The following is an 8,403-nucleotide window of genomic DNA, read 5'->3' as shown; positions in this document are numbered from 1 at the left end:
ATTCTCCCCAGTCATCTATACACATTTTTTACACCATCAAAAATCAGCAAGTTACATTGCGGTGAAATATGCACCGGGCCTGAGAGAATCCTTCAGTGTCCTCAAGTCTGTAGAGAGATTCCAATTCTCCCCAGTCCTCTATAGACATTTTTTACACCATCCAAAATCAACCTGTTACATTGAGGTGTAACATACACTGGGCCTGAGAGAATCCTTCAGTATGCAGAAGTGTGTAAGGAGATTCAAATTCTCCCCAGTCCTCTATACACATTTTTACACCATCCAAAATCAGCCTGTTACATTGCGGTGTAATATACACTGGGCCTGAGAGAATCCTTCAGTGTCCTCAAGTCTGTAGAGAGATTCCAATTCTCCCCAGTCCTCTATACACATTTTTTACACCATCTAAAATCAGCCTGTTACATTGAGGTGTAACATACACAGGGCCTGAGAGAATCCTTCAGTATCCAGAAGTGTGTAAGGAGATTCAAATTCTCCCCAGTCCTTTATAGACATTTTTTACACCATCCAAAATCAACCTGTTTCATTGAGGTGTAACATACACAGGGCCTGAGAGAATCCTTCAGTATCCAGAAGTGTGTAAGGAGATTCAAATTCTCCCTAGTCCTCTATACACATTTTTACACCATCCAAAATCAGCCTGTTACATTGCGGTGTAATATACACTGGGCCTGAGAGAATCCTTCAGTGTCCTCAAGTCTGTAGAGAGATTCCAATTCTCCCCAGTCCTCTATAGACATTTTTACACCATCCAAAATCAGCCTGTTACATTGAGGTGTAACATACACTGGGCCTGAGAGAATACTTCAGCATCCAGAAGTGTGTAAGGAGATGCAAATTCTCCCCAGTCCTCTATACACATTTTTTACACCATCCAAAATCAGCCTGTTACATTGAGGTGTAACATACACTGGGCCTGAGAGAATACTTCAGTATCCAGAAGTGTGTAAGGAGATTCAAATTCTCCCCACTACTATATGCACCTTGTACCTTGTTTTACAGTACCATATAGTTGGTGGAATTTTGGGTACATTTTCCCCAAAAATGAGGAAGTGTGGTGGAAGAGTCCGTGGAAGTGGGCGGGGGTTGCCAGCTGGTAATGATGGTGTTGGTGGTGGATCTGCTGGTAGTGGCAAAAGCAAAATAGCACCAAATGCAGGAGGTGTTGAGCCTGCGTCATCGTCTGGCTCCACGAGGCCTCGAAGGCTCCCTTTTCTGGGAGTAGGTAAACCGCTTTTAAAGCCGGAGCTTCAGGAACAAGTTTTGGCTTACATTGATGACTCAGCCTCCAGCTCTATCGCTTCCTCTTCTGAAGTTTTAAAAAATAAAAGCACTGAGTCGTCATTGGAGGCTCATGGTCATGAACCACACCTTTCCTTGTGTCCTTCACCCCAACCAAAATTGAAGGATGCGGCAGGCCACACTACAGATTACTCCATGGAGCTGTTTTCACATACCATGCCTGGGTTATCAAGTTAAATCGTGAATTACCCAGGCCAAGACGAATCTGACATGGAGTGCACTGATGCACAGCCACTGCTAGATTTATCTGCTGGTACATTCACTCAGAGCACTACATTGTCCTCGCAGTGTACTGAGCCAGAATCTGACCCTGATGAAACTCAGGTGCCCCTTCCCACATACTATACCACCAGACACGGTGACACAGAGGAAGGTGAACATGACATTGAAGAGGAGGTGATGGATGACCCAGTTGTTGACCCAGATTGGCATCCATTGGGGGAAGAGGGTGCCGCTGCCAATAGCTCAGAAGAGGAGGAGGAGCATCCGCAGCAGGCATCAACATCGCAACAGCTGTTATCTGGCAGGCCGGGAGCTGTCCAAAAATGGGTTACAAAAACCAAAAGAGTTGCAGGACAGCTTGGCCAGACGGTCAAAATAGCACAGCGTGCAAGGCCTCAAAATGTCTTCCATAGTAGGAAGAGTGCAGTGTGGCACTTTTTTTGAACAAAATGCTAATGATCAGGCAAAGGTTATCTGTAAGAAGTGCGCAAAGACCTTTAGCCGAGGGAAAAATCTGAGAAATTTGAATACCAGTTGCATGCTTAGACATTTAACCACCATGCACTTGTAAGCGTGGACGGACTACCAAACCTCACATACCACATGTGCATCTGCTCCCAAAGAAGGTAGTCAGCAACGTTACATTTTTTCCCCCATTGTAAGCCCACCGGTTAGCACACCACCAGCAGCAAATGTTGAGGTGTCGTCGTGTAGGGTCGGTGGGCCGGGATGGGGGGGTGGTCCCTCTTCTTACCGCACAGAGATATAACAGAGACAAGATGGAGGCAGATTCTGGGTGCAACAGGTCCAAGTTTATTTCACTCGCCGTCCGTCTGACGGCCTCAGAGCACACCGCACTTTCTTTACCTCACGGCCCTCCGTTTCCAGGGCCGCTTCTTACACACCGTACTCTATACTGGGGACGTGTATGCACACACCGTCCCTTCTGCACTCATCGACGCTCCTGACAGGTCAGTCACTGTGGCCGCCTTAGGCCCTTAAACCAACAGCGCTTCCACTGTTCAGTCGTCGTTTCAAATACGGTGTCTGACACCCAGTGCCTCGTCCCTTCTGCGGTTCTTCCTATCAGGACCACCCCCCTGACGTTCTCTCTCCTCAGTACCCCTGGTTTAGATTCTCCTCACAGCGCACAGACTGTCGCAGTCCTCCTGTCACTGGAGCTCCCCCTGGGGACTGGAACCTTCTGGAACCCTCCCTCAGTATTTATAGCTCTCCCAGTCCCCTGTCACTGTAACCCCGCCCCCCATGACCAATGGTTTCTAAAGCCCTAAGCTGATGTCAAGTCCTTTGCTCACACTCCTCCCTGCCATCTAATGGTCAACCCAAGGTACTGCACGTCCACTACACTTTCCTAGCTGTTTCCCCACTGTAATAACTGACACCTACATACACTGTGCAAACCTTTCCTTCTTCACTCTGACTAGTTCGTCCGTCCGTCCGTCAGGTCACCTTCCCTACACTCCCCCTTCCTTTGTCCATTGTCGTCCTCGACAATCGTCATCCCTTCTGCGGTTCTTCCTATCAGGACCACCCCCCTGACGTTCTCTCTCCTCAGTCCCCCTGGTTTAGATTCTCCTCACAGCGCACAGACTGTCGCAGTCCTCCTGTCACTGGAGCTACCCCTGGGGACTGGAACCTTCTGGAACCCTCCCTCAGTATTTATAGCTCTCCCGGTCCCCTGTCACTGTAACCCCGCCCCCCATGACCAACGGTTTCTAAAGCCCTAAGCTGATGTCAAGTCCTTTGCTCACACTCCTCCCTGCCATCTAATGGTCAACCAAAGGTACTGCACGTCCACTACACTTTCCTAGCTGTTTCCCCACTGTAATAACTGACACCTACCTACACTGTGCAAACCTTTCCTTCTTCACTCTGACTAGTCCGTCCGTCCGTCAGGTCACCTTCCCTACAGTCGCAAGGCAAAAGCAGTCAGGGAATCATAATGTTATATCAACGAAAGACTGAATCTAGGCCATCAGAAAGAACACCAACTCCATCACCATCATCAACCCTCTCTCAGTCCGCCATGTCCACCGCTAGTTCCACCATATGCAGCTCTCATGTCAAGCTCACCCTACCAGAGACTATGTGTAGGACAAGAAAGTACTCATCCTCTCATCCGTGTACACTGGGTTTGAACGCCCACATTGCCAAACTAATCTCGTTAGACATGATGCCCTATCGCTTGGTTGAAAGCGCAGCTTTCCGCGAACTCATGTCCTACGCAGTACCACGCTATGACCTACCCAGTTGCCACTTCTTTTCTCGCAAAGCCATCCCAACCCTTCACCTTCATGTGAAAGACCACATTGTCCATGCACTCAAGCAGTCAGTGAGTGGAAAGGTGCACCTCACAACTGATGCATGGTCCAGTAGGCATAGCCAGTGCCGTTACGTGTCCATCACTGCGCACTGGGTTAATGTGGTGGATGCAGGGTCCACAGGGGACAGCGGTGGTGGGACAGTGCTGCCTAGCCCACGGTATAGGAAACAGTTGGCTGTAGGCGTTCGACCCTCCTCCTCCTCCTCCTCCTCCAGAAGCGAAAGCTCGTCCACAGAGCGCAGTCGCATGAGCACTCCATCCGCAGCTGCCAGTGTTGCACATGAGGTGTCCCCCTATCGATCAGCTAGTGGAAAGCGTCTGCAGGCTGTGTTGAAGATGATGTGTTTGGGCGACAGACACACCGCGGAGGTACTGGCCGACTACTTTCAGCGACAAACTGAGTCATGGCTGGGCAGTCTACATCTTGAGGCAAGCAAGGTAGTTAGTGATAACGGATGGAATTTTGTGGCAGGCATAGCCCTTTCAAAACTCAGACACATACCTTGCTTGGCTCACACCTTGAACCTGGTGATGCAGTGCTTCCTCAATAATTATCCGGAGTTAACAGGCCTGCTCCATAAGGTTCGAAGACTGTGCTCGCACATCCGCCGGTCGCCGGTACACTCCAGTCATATGCAGAAGCTGCAGCGATTGCTCCGATTGCTTCCCAAGCACCGCCTAATTATCGACGTTGCAACAAGGTGGAACTCCACCCTGCACACGGTTGAGCGGCTGTGCGAACAGAGGCAGGCCATAATGCATTTGTGGGAGGATACACGGGCAGGCACTTTGAGGGCAGACATGGAGTTGACAGGTGTGCAGTGGTCGAAGCTGAAAGACCTCTGTAAGGTCCTTCAGTGTTTTGAGGAGTGCACACGGCTGGTAAGCGCAGACGATGCCATCATAAGCATGAGCATCCCACTTATGCGTCTGCTCATGCAAACTTTGACGCACATAAAGGAGCAGGCGTCTGCAGCCGAGGTTGATGAGGAGGAAAAGGAGGAGGGAAACCTTGATGACAGTCAGCCATTGTCTGATCCGGGACCTCTCCTGGACGAGGTGGAGGAAGAAGAGGAGGAGGAGGATGATGATGGGGATGATTACTTAGGGGAGGAGGATACTTCTTGTGGGGCAAGTGAAAATGTTGGCGTGGCAAGGTCTGGTACAGGGTTTGTGCGTGACTGGAGGGATGTGGATTTGCGAGAAAGTGCTCCTCCACCCAGCACTCGCAGTGCATCATTGACGCCGGGAACATTGGCCCACATGTCAGATTATGCCTTGCAGATCCTAAAAAGGGACCCCCGCGTTGCCAAAATGATGAACGATGACGACTACTGGTTGGCCAGCATCCTGGATCCACGCTATAAAGGCAAATTCCAAAACATAATGCCATAGGAGAACCTTGACCTAATATTGGCTAACAAACAAGCAACTTTGGTAAACCGGTTGGTTGAGGCATTCCCAGCACACAGCAGCGGTGATGGTTCTCACACGAGCAGCTTGGAAGAGGTGTTCGTGGTGCACACATCAGAAGTGGCGTTGGAGACAGGGGTTTCATGACCATGTTGTAGACTGATTTTTCAAGTCCCGCTCACACGACTGGTAATACTGCATCGATTGAAAGTGACAGGAGACAGCAGTTATCAATTATGGTTACAAACTACTTCTCGTCCCATATCGATGTTCTCCCTCACAGGTCATTCCCATTTGACTATTGGGCCGCTAAACTGGACACCTGGCCTGAATTGGCACAATATGCCTTACAGGAGCTCGCTTGCCCAGCTGCAAGTGTGCTATCGGAAAGAGTCTTCAGTGCAGCTGGATCAATCCTGACAGAAAAAAGGACCCGTCTGTCGACCCAAAATGTGGATGATCTAACCTTCATTAAAATTAACCATGCATGGGTTACCAAGGATTTTGTCCCACCTTACCCTGATGACACATAGGTTGACAGAAAAAAGGCTTGCTTTGGTTCTCTTCTTCCTCGGACTTGACCAATTTCGCCTTTAGCAGCAGCTGAATGTCCCACATCAACATATGCCATTTTGTAAACCTCCCTAACTGGGCTGCCTCCCCCCCCATGACTGGGGTCACCACCTAGCGTACGCAATCATGCGAGTGCCGTTGCCCTGGACAGGTGGGTAGGCCGACTCTTGGGCGCGGGCACTGACACAGGGTTCCTCACAGTGCAATCAAGTGTCTCTGACGGTGGGGGTGCACACCCACCGTCAGACACACCGCTGTACTATGAGGGGCCCAGTGCCAGTACCGACCCCCACGAGTGTGCCCCCCTTGCTTGGGCAGGGCCACAGCATTTACAATGTTTACCTCTCCCTGCTCCTCCGCTGTGTAGTCTGGGCTGTCAAATCCTTCACTGGGACTGCCACTACAAATTTGTTGAACTGATAGATGATGGTTAAGAGGTAGCGATGCCCTGTCCCGCTGGCCGGGCTCTAGCTTCTGATGATCAATGGCTTCCATTTCTTATGGACGTCGACTCATAATGACATGCAGTGGTGGTTTATCATCAGCTTTCACAGTTTTCCTACTCACAGACGTGTGACATTCCGGCGCACATTTTTAAATGTGCCCTGTTGTGAGTTCATTTTCCCCTTCGTCACTGAGGTCTGGTGAACTCCCTATTCTGGTAAAGGAAGGTAATGAGCCTGATTATCAGGCACCTGAGCCTATTGAGGATGACTGGCTGAGTGGAGTCACGGACTGGATATAAGGCTGCCGACGCCCTTCTGCCCTGCGGGTGATTTCTCTGTGGACTTCTAGGACACCAGTCTGATTCCTGCTCCTCTAAAGCTAAGTTTTCTGTTTTGCCTGTTAGCATTTTTGTTTTGTTTTTTGTTTTCCTTGCTTTTCTGTATTCTGCCATTCCCTGCTGGGGTGAGCTGAATCTCCTTTTGCCTGTAGCTCTGTCTTCAGAATATTCCTGAGTACTGACATAGCTTTTTGAAGTCTAGCGTCTTCAGGGCCTTTTTCACTGTCAGTCTGTTGGCTCTTATTTTCATAGGGTTTTTCACGGATTGCAGACAGCAGCCTTCCTGTCCTTTTCTATCTAGTTAGCTCGGGCCCCGTCTTTGCTCAGTCTATCTTTCTGTCTGTGTTAGTATTTTCATCTTGCTTCACCGTCATTATATGTTGGGGGCTGCCTATTGCTTTGGGGTCTGCTCTGGGGCAGTTTAGATTTCCCCTTTCTTTCTTTAGGCCTATTTAATTCTCCGGCTGTGATCGAGGGGTCTAGGGCATCGTAGGAACCCCCCACGCCTACTGCTAGTTGTGTTGATAGGTTCAGGGGTCTGCAATCCGATAGCTGCCAACTTCTCTGGTTTTCTGGACTTAGCTAGTATTTCTGTTTTTGCCTCCTACGGTGACTCAATCATAACAGAATCACCCGCCATACCGCAGATCCTAGGGTACTCAATAGCAGGAAAGAATTGTGTTTAAAAAAAAAAAAAAATGTGTGTGTATATTCTTTCCCCTATATCTCTGAGGCCGTAGGGGGAATTTTTTTTTTCTCTCTCAATGGAGATAAAGCAATTGTCTGATCGTGTGGAGCAGCTCGCTGCGGAAGTGCGGGGAATTTCCGCCTACCTTGCTCGTTCACATGCTGTTGAACCAAAGATCCTTACACCTGATGTATTTTTTGGGGATCGATCTAAATTTTTGAGTTTCAAAAATAATTGTAAATTATTTTTTGCCTTGAAGCCTAACTCATCAGGGAGCTCCGCGCAGCAGGTTAAAATTGTCATCTCTTTGCTGCGTGGCGATCCCCAGGATTGGGCGTTTTCTTTGAAACCAGATGATCCTTTTCTGACTAATGTGAACGCATTCTTTCAAGCTTTGGGGTTGTTGTATGACGAACCTAATGCTATTGATCAGGCTGAAAAGACCCTGTTGGCATTGAGCCAGGGTCGAGATTCTGCAGAGTTGTACTGTCAAAAGTTCCGAAAGTGGGCGGTCCTTACTACCTGGAATGATAATGCCTTGTCTGCTTTCTTTCGGAAGGGTTTGTCAGAAGCCGTAAAAGATACTATGGTGGGATTTCCTGTTCCCTCTGGTCTGGACGATTCTATGTCATTAGCCATTCAGGTTGATCGGCGTTTACGTGAACGCAGGATTGCACGAGAGGTGTTGCCACCGGTTGAACAGACGTCTGAACCTATGCAACGTCAGGAGTTCAGAAGGCATAATAAGCTGTGTTTTTTCTGTGGAGATGCCTCGCATTTTATTTCTGTTTGTCCTAAACGAGAGAATCGCTTTGCACACACGTTTTCTGTTGGTGGTGTTCAGCCTAAGTTTCTTCTGGCAATTACTCTGATCTGCTCCCTGTCCACATTTTCCGCCAAGGCTTTTGTGGATTCGGGAGCAGCGCTAAACCTAATGGAATTGGATTTTGCTAAACCTTGTGGATTTCCGATGACACCTCTGCAGATGCCTATCCCTTTGAGGGGGATTGATGCTACTCCTTTGGCTAAAAATAAACCTCAGTTTTGGACCCAGGT

The sequence above is a fragment of the Dendrobates tinctorius genome, unplaced genomic scaffold (genome assembly GCF_039654945.1).
Source record: "Dendrobates tinctorius isolate UK_male_01 unplaced genomic scaffold, ASM3965494v1 ptg000089l, whole genome shotgun sequence".
In the NCBI taxonomy this organism is placed as follows: domain Eukaryota; kingdom Metazoa; phylum Chordata; class Amphibia; order Anura; family Dendrobatidae; genus Dendrobates; species Dendrobates tinctorius.
The sequence above is the reverse complement of the archived record's forward strand: the minus strand, read 5'-3'. Positions refer to the sequence as shown.